The following is a 13,471-nucleotide window of genomic DNA, read 5'->3' as shown; positions in this document are numbered from 1 at the left end:
CGATATTGACAGAGAAACCAGGGGAAGGGGCACGTGGTGGAGGTAAAATTATAAGCTCGGTTTCGGATGGATTGAGTTTGAGGAAGTGGTGAGACATCTAGACCGATATATCTGATAGTAAATTAGTGATACGTGAGGAGACTGAGGGAGAGAGCTGAGGGGTGGATAGATAGATTTGGGTATAGTCAGCATAGAGATGGTATTGGAAGCTGTGGGAGGCTATCAACTGACCCAGAGAGGAGGTGTAGATTGAAAATAGGAAGGGTCCAAGAACAGAGCCTTGGGGGACCCCAACAGAGAAGGGAAGAGGAGAGGAGGAAGTAGAATTGTACATAACGCTAAAGGTGTGGTTGGATAGGTAGGAAGATAACCAGTGAAGAGTACAATCACGGAGACCAAAGGCATGGAGTTTTTTGAGGAGGAGGGGATGGTCAACCATATCAAAGGCAGCAGAAAGGTCCAGAAGTAGGAGTACAGAATAGTGTCCATTGGTTTTGGCCATTAGTAGATCGTTTGTCAGTTTTAGGAGAGCAGTTTCAGTGGAGTGTTGAGGCCGAAATCCAGACTGAAGGGGATCAAGGAGGCTATTCTTGGCAAGGTGGTCGCACAGTCGGTTGTAGACTAGAAGTTCCAGGAGTTTGGATGAAAAGGGGAGCAAGGAAATAGGGCGTAGGTTGTTCAGATCGGTTGGGACCAGTGAGGGCTTTTTAAGTATGGGGCTGACTAGTGCATGTTTTAGAGAGTTGGGGAAGATGCCAGAAGAGAGGGAGAGATTGAAGATGTGGGTTAGAGAGTGTAGAATAGGGCTAGATGGTGAACGTAGCATTTGCGAGGGAACAGGATTAAGAGGGCAGGTCGTTAAGTGGACGTTAGCAAGTAGTTTAGCAACCTCATCTATAGTATCGGGGTTGAATGAGGGAAGTAATGATCGCACCGGTGGGCATGAAGCATAAGGCATGGAAGGTAATTGAACAGTAATGATCTCCTTACGAATTGTATCAATCTTCTGTTTGAAGTGGTAGGCAATCTCCTGGGCAACTCACTTTCTGGGATGGTGCCACTTCCAGTCCCACAGTTCTCTTTTATGGAGTAAGAATGATTTTTCTTGATTCTGTATATTTCCCATGCCTACAGTTATTTATTAAGGCTGAGGGTATACTGTGGTGCATGCTTAAATAATGTGAATCATGTGTTTCCTGTGCTAGGTGGGAGGGATCTCTCTATCGTAAGCCATCCTGGAAGATTGCTGGAATGTGAGTTAACAGGTAATAACTCACTTTTTTTTTATTCCACATGCCTATAATTTTCACCACATTTATATGCAGACCAAGATGTCCAGCAAACGTTTCAGTCACTGGGAATGAGATAAATCATATAATGCACTGGGGGTGCTTACAGTGCTCAGTTTTAACTCATATAATTACATTTTTTTTTTCCCAAAAGAAAAAAAAAAAAAACTGTTGGTGTAATGGCTTAGCACCCACCTGGAGATGCCCATAATCTGTTTGTCAATAAAAGTGGACCTGAATTCACAAAGTGAAGTGAAAAGTGACTTTCTTTAAGGGGACATCTAGAAATGAATTACCCCAATGTACCTTTAGCCTGAAATTTCCTTTGAAAAATAACATTGCACTTCCTGTACCAAAGCGTCAGTACCTAAGCATCAAGTTCATCTTTACACCCATATTTAGTATGAGACTGCTCCTCCTATGAGATTTGGAATGAGATTTGGCCATGACACTACTGTGCAGCTTACTTTTCTCCTTGCTGGGGAAAAAGCTGTGCAGGGGACCTAAAGTGCAACACTGATCCTGTGGCCCTAAACTACCAAGATTGTTACCAACACACACAGACACAGTGTGGAACATGGCTTAGTTAAGTCAGTAATGGGAAAAAGATCAACTAGAGAGAACCTCCTGGTGACTAGTCCATCTTCTGCCTTTTTTTTTTTTTTTTTTGGTACCGCTTCCTTGTGACCAGCAGGTAATAAAAGAGAAGGGACTCAGTAAAACAACATTCTGCTGTGTTAATGCAGATTGCATCATATATTCAATTTTACATTACTTATGGTTGACTTTAGAGCAGGCTTAAAAAAACAAAGTTACTCTGGGTCCTCTACCCCAGTGGTCCTCAACCCTGGCCTACAGGGCCCACTAACAGGCCAGGTTTGCAAGATAACTGAAATATATCCCAGGTGATATCATTTGCTGCTCAGTGATTGCAGTACTCTAGTCTGCATCTCCCCAAGGTAATACTTAAAATCTGGCCTGTTAGTGGGCCCCGAGGACCACTGCTCTACCCCACACACTTCAATACAAATCAAAGATACTTGGTATACACCTAAATTTAGGTCGTATAACCTGTAGGCGCACACACCAAAAGTTTTTTTTCTGACATTGGGTGTTGTAGAAACTGACAACTTTCTTAGATCGTAGAATAGTTCAGAATTTACTCACAGGCTTATAACAAACAAGCTTTCTAAACTTTGAAGCCCACTCTCCCAGTATTATGAAAATCAAAGAGAAAAATACCATTTCTTTTTTTTTTTGGCGATCAATGCACACAGACATGCATGGCTTACTGAAGAGAAAAAAGGCATATTAATGAAAAATAGAGGACCAGTTAAGATTATTTCAAGCTACAGATGAAACACCCTCATCTGTTCAGTATTAGTGATGCCAATGAAGGAAGAGGAGGGTGGGATCACTGTTCATTGATGCCTCACCCATTATGTTGTAACGCTGTGCTTCAGGGAACTGTGAGACAAAGGAAGATGAGAGCGGATTGTCTCTGCATTTTTATAAAAATAACCAATCTCCATCCTAATGCATTGCAGGTTTACAGTAGAAATCATATAATGATTTATGTAGTATCTGGTTAACATTTTCAGAGGTCAGAGGGGAAATGGCGATATATATCTCCATCTATTAATATGATGTAAGTGGTGCCTTTTAGCGGGAAGATGGAGAGTTATTAGAACCAAACACTTTATGAAAACTTCTAAACACCCAATGGTAAAACAAACACATGTAGAGAGGAAAAAAGTGGCATATTAGTATAAGTATTTGCTCAGTATCTATCAGTTAAAGCAGGGGTCCCTAAACTAAAAAAAAAAAAAAAAAAAAAAAAAAAAAAAACAGTCAATGGGAGTAAACAACAAAATAGAATGTGGCCTAGTGCACCCAGTGATGTGCCTTCATCCCTTCATAATATCTCCATACAGCCAATACATTGTCCTGGGACTTTAAAGGATAAGTTACCCTTTGGGAACATGACAAATTAAAAAATGGCGCCTCCTTCCAATAAAATGCAAATATATCAATAGGTACAGCTGCTGTCCAATTTGGTGAACACCAAACAATAAATGTGTATACCTTGTCAGGCGCTAAGAAAAACAATACAAAATTGTGTCTAATATTTGGTTGATTATTGTTTGTATTAGTGCCTCACAACTTTGGGAACATGTTACATGTTCCACCCGATTTTCTATTCTTATCTGATTTGTAAGTATCAGAGCCCCCAGGTAGTTTTTCAGGTTGGAATTACTCTGTTATATGAATTGCCAATAGGTATGTCACATGCCTGATGTTTTATCTTACAAATACTATACATGCATCTACTCCTGAAGCGTAAACAAAGTCACAAAACGCATGGAGTTCATGGATGCAATTTTTGTTTTAATCATGTTTTTCCAATTGGACTGTATATGTCACTATTATATTTAGTTATGTATGAAATGCAATAATATGGATTCATTACAAGTCAGCTTGTTACCATTTTATCCTCTTTTTGTATGCAATATTTATTCATTTATTAAACAACAATGTTGGAAACTCATTATTTATTGGTCGCATGTGCTGTGCCTTACATAAAGTCCCAGGACAAATAAATTGGTTGTATGGGAGTAAACAATTGCCCAGCTGAGTACTTCCATGTTCATTTTTCACTGATCAGTAAATGGATGTTTGGTGATCTCCCACTGTTCTCCATCCTTACACCCACCATGGAGGTCCTGGACACCCAGGAGGGTCAGATGAGTCTGGGGTGGACAGGAGGGTCAGGTTGGGAGCTGGCACATTACTCTACATTTATAAATGATCGGCCAACTGCCTGAATCACTTCTCCTAGAAAGACAAAAATCAGGAGTAAAAATGCAGACAAACTCCAGGACATTTTAGCAGCCGGGAGACTGTTTACATGTCACATATGTAATGGTTACATCGGCAACAGCGATGGGGTTAAAGCTGAATTCCAGAATAAGCAGATATTGTCTGAATAAAAGAGGCATGTGTATTCTCATTTGCATCTTGGTGTGTTTTTTTGTATTTCTTCCAGATCTGTGAAGAAATCCAGTGTGAAGCTTTGCCTCCAAGCAGGAGCTTCCTGTAATAAACTCTCATAAATAATGTAGCGCAATACACACTCACATCACAAAAAACTCATATCCAATGTGAATATTCCATTAAAATTAACAAAACCACATAACTGGACACCAGTGCAAAAACACCTAGGGGAAAAATAAGAGAAATAGAAGGAGGAGGGTGGAGAGAAAGATCCAGAAAAGGAAATATCAATAGGCACAGACATACAGTATCTCACAAAAGTGAGTACAGCCCTCACATTTTTGTAATTATTTTATTATATCTTTTCATTTGACAACACTGAAGAAATGACACTTTAATACAATGTAAAGTAGTGAGTGTACAGTGTGTATACCAGTGTAAATTTGCAAATCATGTGTTTTGGTGGGGTATGGCCTGGAGCGGCATTGAGCAAGTGTGAAAGAAGCTCTGCTCAAAAACTATCCTTTTTTGACAATCATGTAAGTACCTGCATCCTCCAAGGCTACCCCTGCGATCACCCGGAGGCCCCATCTATTCAGTCCACCATGTCTCCCCCCACCCCAAAAGGCTCCAGATGTTGATGCTAAACTTGGTGAGTTCCAGTGGTAAGTGAAAGACTCATAGGGAGAAGATGGAAGACCCTCCTCCTCAGAGCAACCAGCCAAAGATACAGCCAGGGTCCTGGAAATTATATCTGCCTTTTAGGCGTTGCTTACCTACAAGATAAAAGAGGTGAAGGCTGACATTTTTCTAATCCGACCAGACCTCCATAAGCTACAGGACAGAGTAATAGAAGCGGAGACTTGGCTGGATAGGATGAAGGATGCACTGCCCCCTCTGCAAGACTCCTCAGAATGCATGCAACAGCAGCTACATCTAGTGACTAAGAAGCAAGGTGACTTAGAAAACAGGCTACGCGCCACAGCAACCCTTGGTTCATGGGCCTCCCGAAGGATCTGGATCCTACATAATTTTTGGAATATCTGCTAGTCACCACCTTTGGCAGAGGCGTCTTCTCAGCCACCTTTGTGTTTGAACATGCTCACCACATGGCAACCAGACAACTGCCACAGGGTGCACCTCCCCGCACTCTGACTGCGTAGCTTAACTACAGGAACTGAGACACAGTCTTGCGTCCCACCACAGAAATTGGCAGCATACCATTTCAGAACGTAAAAGTAGCCATTTTCCCGGATTTCTCAGGCAAAATTCAATGCCAGTGTACACACTTTCAGGAGGTTTAACTCCAACTCAAAATATTAGTTCAACATATAAAATACATCATGTTCTTCCCAGCTCGACTTTGGGTGGTGGGGGGAGGATAAAGTCAATTTTTTTTTGATGACCCAAAAGCTGCTTTTACCTGGCTGGAACAAAGGACCTCAACTAGTGCAGCCACCAGCTGAAATTATTCCTTCACATCTGGCAGCTGTGAGTACATCTCCTGATCCCTCCTCACCTCATTGTCTCTGACTCAGGACTAGGGCCAACAATAACCCACAGCCCTCTGTGGTAGGTCAGAATCCTATTCCCTCACAAAATGACCCACCAAATCTAACCAAATCAATGATGGGAGGGCCCTCTTTGCTCTGCCACAGATGCCTTTCTTTCCCCCACTCTTCTGTTCCATGGGCACATACAGTGCATCCGGGAAGTATTCACAGTGCTTCACTTTTTACACATTTTGTTATGTTACAGCCCTTTTCTAAAATTAATTAAATTAATTGTTTTTCTCAAAATTCTGATGACAATGTGAAAGAAGTTTGTTTGAAACCTTTGCAAATGTATTACAAATAAAAAATGAAAAAAAATCACATGTACAAAAGTATTCACAGCCTTTGCCATGACATTTAAAATTGAGCTCAGGCGCATCCTCTTTCCACCGATCATTCTTATAATGATTCTACAACTTGATTGGAGTCCACCTGTGTTAAATTCTGTTGACTGGACATGATTTGGAGAGGCACACACCTGTCTAGATAAGGTCCGATAAGTAACAGTGCATGTCAGAGCACAAACCAAGCCATGAAGTCCAAGGAATTGTCTGTAGACCTCCAAAACAAGATTTTTATCGAGGCACAGATCTGGGGAAGGGTACAGAAAAAGTTCTGCAGCATTGGAGGTCCTAATGAGCACAGTGGCCTCATCATCCATAAATGGAAGAAGTTCGGAACCACCAGGACTCTTTCAGAGCGGGCCACATGGCCAAACTGAGCAATCGGGGGAGAAGGGCATTAGTCAGGGAGGTGACCAAGAACCCGATGGTCACTCTGACAGAGCTCCAGCGTTTCTCTGTGGAGAGAGGAGAACCTTCCAAAAGAACATCCATCTCTGCCACACTCTATCAATCAGGCCTGTATGGTAGAGTGGCCATATGGAAGCCACTCCTTAGTAAAAGGCAGATAATAGCCCGTCTGGAGTTTGCCAAAAGGCACCTAAAGGACTTTCAGACCATGAGAAACAAAATTCTCTGGTCTGATGAAACAAAGATCGAAATCTATGGACGGAGTGACAAGCTTCATGTCTAGAGGATACCAGGCACTGCTCATCACCTGGCCATTACCATCCCATAGTGAAGCATAGTGGTGGCAGCATCAGACTGTGGGGGTGTTTTTTTTTAGCAGCAGGAACAGGAAGACTAGTCAAGATCGAGGGAAAGATTAATGCAACAATGAACAGAGACATCCTTGATGAAAACCTGCTCCAGAAGCTCTGGACCTCAAACTGGGGTGAAGGTTCATAGTCCAACAGGACAATGACCCTAAGCACACAGCCAAGATAACAAAGGAGTGACTATGGGACAACTCTGTCAATGTCCTTGAGTGACCCAGCGAGAGCCCAGACTTGAACCCGATTGAACATCTCTGAAGAAATCTGAAAATGGCTGTGCACTGACTCTCCCAATGCAACCTAATGGAGCTTGAGAGGTCCTGCAAAGAAGAATGCGAGAAACTGCCCAAAAAAATGGTGCCAAAGGTGCTTCAACAAAGTATTGAGCAAAGGCTGTAAACACTTACATACATGCATTTTTTTTTCCGTTTTTTACTTTTAATAAATTTGCAAAGATTTAAAACAAACTTCTTTCATGTGGTCATTATGGGGTATTGTTTGTAGAATTTTGAGGAAAATAATGAATTGAATCCAGTTTGGAATAAATCTGTAACATAACTAAATGTGGAAAAAATGAAGTGCTGTAAATATTTTCCGGATGCATTGCATGTGCCTACAATACCCAGTGTCTGCACTTCTCCTGTTCCCTGGACACAATCTATCCTTCCTATTCACTGCCAGCTGGACTTCACCTACATAGACTTTATAAATCCTCTTCCCTTTTCTCTCTAACAATGGAGACTAACCTACAGTATTGTTCCAGTAGCTGTCATTTCTATTTTTTTGAGTGAACGCTGAATGTGTTTGTGAAAGCCCCTGCATCACAATGTGCCTTCCCACCTGTCGAGCTTTACACCAAGAAATAATTCCCTAGCATTTCTACAAATGATGTCCTACTACACAGTGTTTCCCTGGCCAGCACAGTTTTGTTCTTTATCTGTACATTTGCTGAGCCAGTTTTTCTTCACCGTTTGTGTATGACACACAGATTTTTGGAACAGATGCTCATGCCGAAATGGGTTGGTTTAGAGCAGGGTGGGAGGGGATATTTACAGTGTATGTGACATATTTGCTTTTTGTTAACCTGTACCTAATTACCAGTACTTACCTCAAGTGTGTGTTATGCAGTACCCCATTCTTAATGTATATGGACCTACTTCTTTGACCCTGACAAGCCGAATACTTGTCAGCTATGCCTCCTTTACTTTTACAACAATATGACCCCCTAAAGCTCCTTATCTGAAATGTTTGCAGTCTCTGCGTTAAAGTGAAGTGATCTGCAGCCTTTTCTTTTTCCCAAGTCTCAGCGGGCTGAAATTATAGTGCTGGTAGAAATACATGTAACAGGATGATTACATACTTGCTTTAAATAGGCCCTGAATAGGCTGGACCTTCCATGCCTTCCACAGGATCAACTCTCATGGAGTTTGGGTTCTGATAGCTGTACATTTTAAAATTGCTGGAGATGACCTTGGATCCTCGGAGTAGATATATATTTTTAAACTGTCTCATTTTTGGTCAACCACCACTCATTGGCATGTTTTGTTCCCTTCCTTACAATTCTGCAGTGATTGGCAAAGGGTTTTCCCTTATGGCACAATATTTTAAGACTTCAATATGGTGTTTAACCCTAGTTAACACACCTACTTTAGTTGCCACGGATCATGAAACTAGATTTAGTCGCATGCTCACTGATTTTGCCTTGGTTGATTCCTGGAGATACAAATACCCCACTTCCGAAGTATACTCACGTTTCGCTATCACACAGTCCTCCATTTTCTGTATGGACTTCATACTATTGGCTTTGGGATGGCCTTCACGATTCATGCTTATACACTCCTCACGGATGGCATCTCCAGGCCTAAGGCCCCTTTTAAAATCCTCCTTCAGCAAGCCATATCACACCTGACCTCACTAGAGGAGGCCTTTAGCACAGATTCTTCCCCTGACAATGCCGTCCGACTGATATAAACCAGATTAGTAGAACAACTCCACTACAAAAAGGCCAAGCAAAAACTTTCCTTCTGTAAGCAACTGACATTTGAGCATGGAGAAACGCAGGCAAATGTCTTGCTTATCTAGCACATCTCGATTCAAAGTTACCTGTAGTTGTCATCTTGCAAGCCCCCACCAACCAAGAGCTAGTGACTGCACAATTCTATAAACTCCACATAATCTGTATTCCTCCATGGCTGTACATTCTGCCTCTGAAACGCAAGCCTTTCTGCAACATACAGAGTCCCCCAAAATAGAATGTTAAACAGGTGGCTCTTCCTAAGGCTACACTGACCACTGACAAAATCGCCGTGCCTGTATCACAATTTGCCACCTCCAAGCATCCCACCTCTGATGGACTACCTCTCGAATTTTACACTCAATATCACAAAACATTGGTTCCCAAATTATTCGATCTGTTCAATATTTTATTTGAATCCACAACCCTTCCATCCTCAATGAGAGAAGCTTTTATGATAATTATCCCTAAACCTGGTAAAAATCCAGTGTCTGGAATCGTATAGACGGATTTCACTACTTCAGGTGGATATAAAAGTTTTTGCAAAAGTGCTAGCCTTAATTAGGTAAATCTCTCTCTAATCAACACGTTTCATGCCTTGTAAAAACACTGCACTTAATATTTAACAAATATTCATGAACCTTTTAGCCAGCCAAGTTCATATTGGTACAAGGGTGCTGGTGGCGTTGGATGCGGCCAATGGTTTTTACTGGAATGGTGCTACCTCTGGGCATCTAAAATGTTTTGGTTTTCTGTCCTAATTTTCTTCAATGGTTGCAACTACTGTATCAGGCACCGGTAGCCTGAGTATTGGTGAATGGCTGGGTCTCCAACACCTTGAGTTGCCCCAGGGGAAACCTGCCAGGGTTGCCCACTCTCTCCACTCCTATACACTTTGCCTACAGAGTCACTGGCAATCTCAATCATGTCCTATCCTGACATATGCAGTCTGCGAGTTAAACAACTAGTAGAAACCAGGAGGCCTATATGCAAAAGACATGCTCCTATACTTAGAGGGCCCAGGCCCCTTATTGTCAGCTGCACTACACATCACAGAGCAAGTTGGGGAACACTCTGGTTTAAGAATGAATTAGGACAAATTCCAGAAACTCCTTCTATACTGTTTCCCTTCCTTTTCAGAATAGGCCTCTCTCCCTCTTGCCAGGGTTAACTTGATACAATATCTAGAGGTACGCATCACTTGTGTGCTTCTAAATGCGGAGCCCCTATACGCCCTATATAAAACTAAAAGGCAAGCATGAGTCAGACTTTCCTTGGGTCAAATCCAAACACAATATTCCCCATGAACACATTCAAGGTAACCAGCTGTTCAATGATGTTGGGTGCTGTAATGACCATAGGTTGGAAACCGTGGATATTCAAAGTGAAGAAATGTCATCAGCACACCAAGGATTCCTCGAAAGGGTCCAAAACTTTATTCCATGGCCACATAACGTACAGCAAAGTTTCGGAGCCATGCAGGGCCCCTTCATCAGGCAGGAGTCACATGCCTGACGAAGGGGCTCTGCATGACTCCGAAACGTTGCTGTACATTATGTGACCACGGAATAAAATTTTGGACCCTTTCGAGGAATCCTTGGTGTGCTGATGACATTTCTTCATTTTGAGACATTCCTTGGGGGTTATGGGTAGGATAAACCGAATTAAAATTGTATTACTACCCACAATTCTACGTATCCTATGACACTCATCCCCCATTTACTTAACAATTCATTATTTTTTCAAAATCATGGACTTTACCTTCAAAACTTTTGTTTGGGGCAATAGCAGGCATAAATGATCCTGTCAAACTTAAAAACTCAACAAATCTAGGGGGAACTGCCTTTCCCCTGTATGGCTATTACCTAGCAGCTCAACTGTCTAATTTTTATCATTTGGATAAACTAGACAAGCCACTCTATCAGACCTTAGTCTGCCCACCCACAGCCCACCACCCATTCCCTACAGGTCATACTACGAGGGGTGCAAGGATCAGCTGTTGCCTAACATGTTTGGTCTATCACCATCAACATGTCTGTAGAATTGGCAATGGCCATATTGAATATCCCCACATTTCACACCCATATTACACTTTGGTTCAACAACATCCTACTTGAGCTCCTCACTCCACCAAACCCAGATCTTGTAAGGGGGTTATCTACCAAAACCATGTGTTATCTCCAGTTGGACCCAAAACCTTTTAAGAGTTCAAGGAGTTTTCACTCCCTAACTTTATGTTTGTTTGATATTCCCAATGCCACTACCTCTGTACCCAGTTCCCAGTGCTAACACCGGTCTCACTCTTAGAGGTTGTCTACAGCATTGACCCCAAAAAACTGATTTCTACCTTCTTCAATATCTTCCTCACACCATCTGCCACTAAATAGTCTACTAGGTTAAAATTTGCTGGGAAACAGTTTTTTTTTTTTTTTTTTTTTTTTGGGGGGGGGGGGGGGATGCAGAATGGGCAGGAATCATGGGTAATTGTAAATCAGTTTCCTCCCATTTTATATTCTGCCTGGGCATACCTGATCCCTATCTGCATAACCAGGTATTGACCAATCCATAGCCCACAATGCCTGCTATACTCCAATGCCCCTGGAACATTTTATTATCTAATAAGGGCCTTTACCAAAATCCAGGGTTTTTGGCTCCAAGTGGTAAGGTTTCTAAATACCACATTGACTCTAAACCACAAACAGTGCTCTTTCGTGACCCAGATGCTGACAAGTACATGACAATGTTCTTGCATGAACCCCTATTTAGTGCGAAAAAAGTAATAGCACTCTCTCACACATTTCAATTCTAGTTGGTAGAAATCAATAATACCCTACCCTACAAAAAAATAGTTTACATACATAGAGGTTGCCTCTCTAAATATAAAATCTGGGAACACTGGCTGGAACACTCACAACCTGTTTATAAACACCCAACCAACTAGGTGGGTTTTAATTGCGGTGTATGGAGACCCCCCCCCCCTATTTCTTATATGGGTTTAGCCCAACCATAAAGGTACTTTGTAGTATTTGCAACTGAAAAGGCACTCAATCAATGCCTTGGTAGTCAATGTCTGTGTCTTTTACCATATATCTCTGGAATACCGTACACTACTAACCACGTACAGTATATTGTAATTGCACCTTGATGTTAGAGCTTGATTTTGCATAAGTACACACTACTGGCATCTGTAAAGCTATGGAATTTTCAGGACCACGCTTATGTAACAATTTGGGTCAGGCTTTGCTTTGTTATGTCACGCACAATTTCTATTTTCTTTTGTAAACAAGCCTTAATAAAGAAATTGCTTAAACATTAAAAAAAAATCATGTGCTTTGGCAATGCTGAATTGCAGTCTATCGATTCATGTGAAGTTTGAATTTTAGTTATAGGCTCACTTTAAATAATCAAGCACGCTGGTGCTTCATACTGTAAATCAACACATAATCACACCTGGAAATTTCTATCCTAAACCTCTGCTAAGGTAGAATGTAAATGTAATTGCATTTTATTTACAGCCCTTTACAGGTCTAATCCTTTAGAATGATGTTCATTTCAGATGCTGCAGTATACCTTTAAGCAGGCAATAGAGATAAATCATGCAGTATACAACACACTGAAAGATCTACAGCTTGCCCTCCTGTTAATGGCAGCAGCTACAACAATACTTCAGATCAATGTTCTCATATTATGCTCTCTGCAGCTATAAAACCTACTTTAGAGCGATGAAATAAAATACAATTTATGTGGAATTAGTTTGCTTACATTCAATAACAATCTAATATAAACACTGCTGGTTTACTCATTAAACATAGATGGCAATAAAAGCAAAGTATTATAACAATTCCAGGTAGTCAGAGGTAAATGATACGCTGTAGCGTTCGGCTGTAAATGTTAGCCTCAGTGGGTATTTAAGTTTTAAAAAAAAATAAAAAATAGTACAAAACATTAAGGGCTTTTTGAAGCAGCTCACAAAATTCCTGCTATCATGTTTTAGGAGACCATACAAATGTAGTTATAATTATGCTAAGTGAACATCCATGTCTACAATAAAATGGCATAGAATTGATAAACTAAGCAACCTCAAATGCATTCTTTCCCTTCTCAAAAAAGATAAGGTACATGATTATAGATACAAAAACAAAAAATTCTTGGGATTTTTAAGGTGCCAACTATCAACAATAAATACATTTTTTGAAAAATGTAACAATTTTATTTAGTACTTCCTTAAAATCATAAACACTTTAAAACCATCTAAAAAGATTTTTAAACAACATAATCCACAATTCAAATGATGCATATATTGCTTTTAATATGGATTCCTCGTGAGATTATATTCCAACATACATGACGCATTAAATAGAATTGGGGTGTGATTATAGAAAAAAAAAAATTCAGACAAAGCAAATGTCAGGAGTAGCCTGGTCCATACAACTGCAACAACCCACAAAGGCCTAAAAAGTGGTATAGGCAAGCTACAGGAGGAGCACTGAGGATAGCCATAATA

At 40.9% G+C, this 13,471-nt stretch overlaps 1 protein-coding gene and 1 long non-coding RNA gene across 4 annotated transcripts in view; one reads left to right on the top strand and one right to left on the bottom strand.

The window, feature by feature from the left end:
• LOC309555764 overlaps nt 1–13,471 on the top strand; it is a 1,250,709-nt gene that overhangs the window by 234,444 nt on the left and 1,002,794 nt on the right. The gene's annotated exons all lie outside the window — the stretch shown is intronic.
• VPS13B (vacuolar protein sorting 13 homolog B) overlaps nt 1–13,471 on the bottom strand; it is a 1,502,642-nt gene that overhangs the window by 659,910 nt on the left and 829,261 nt on the right. The gene's annotated exons all lie outside the window — the stretch shown is intronic.

This window comes from Pelophylax lessonae (genome assembly GCF_965119305.1).
Source record: "Pelophylax lessonae genome assembly, chromosome: 5".
Taxonomy (NCBI): domain Eukaryota; kingdom Metazoa; phylum Chordata; class Amphibia; order Anura; family Ranidae; genus Pelophylax; species Pelophylax lessonae.
The sequence above is the reverse complement of the archived record's forward strand: the minus strand, read 5'-3'. Positions and strand labels throughout refer to the sequence as shown.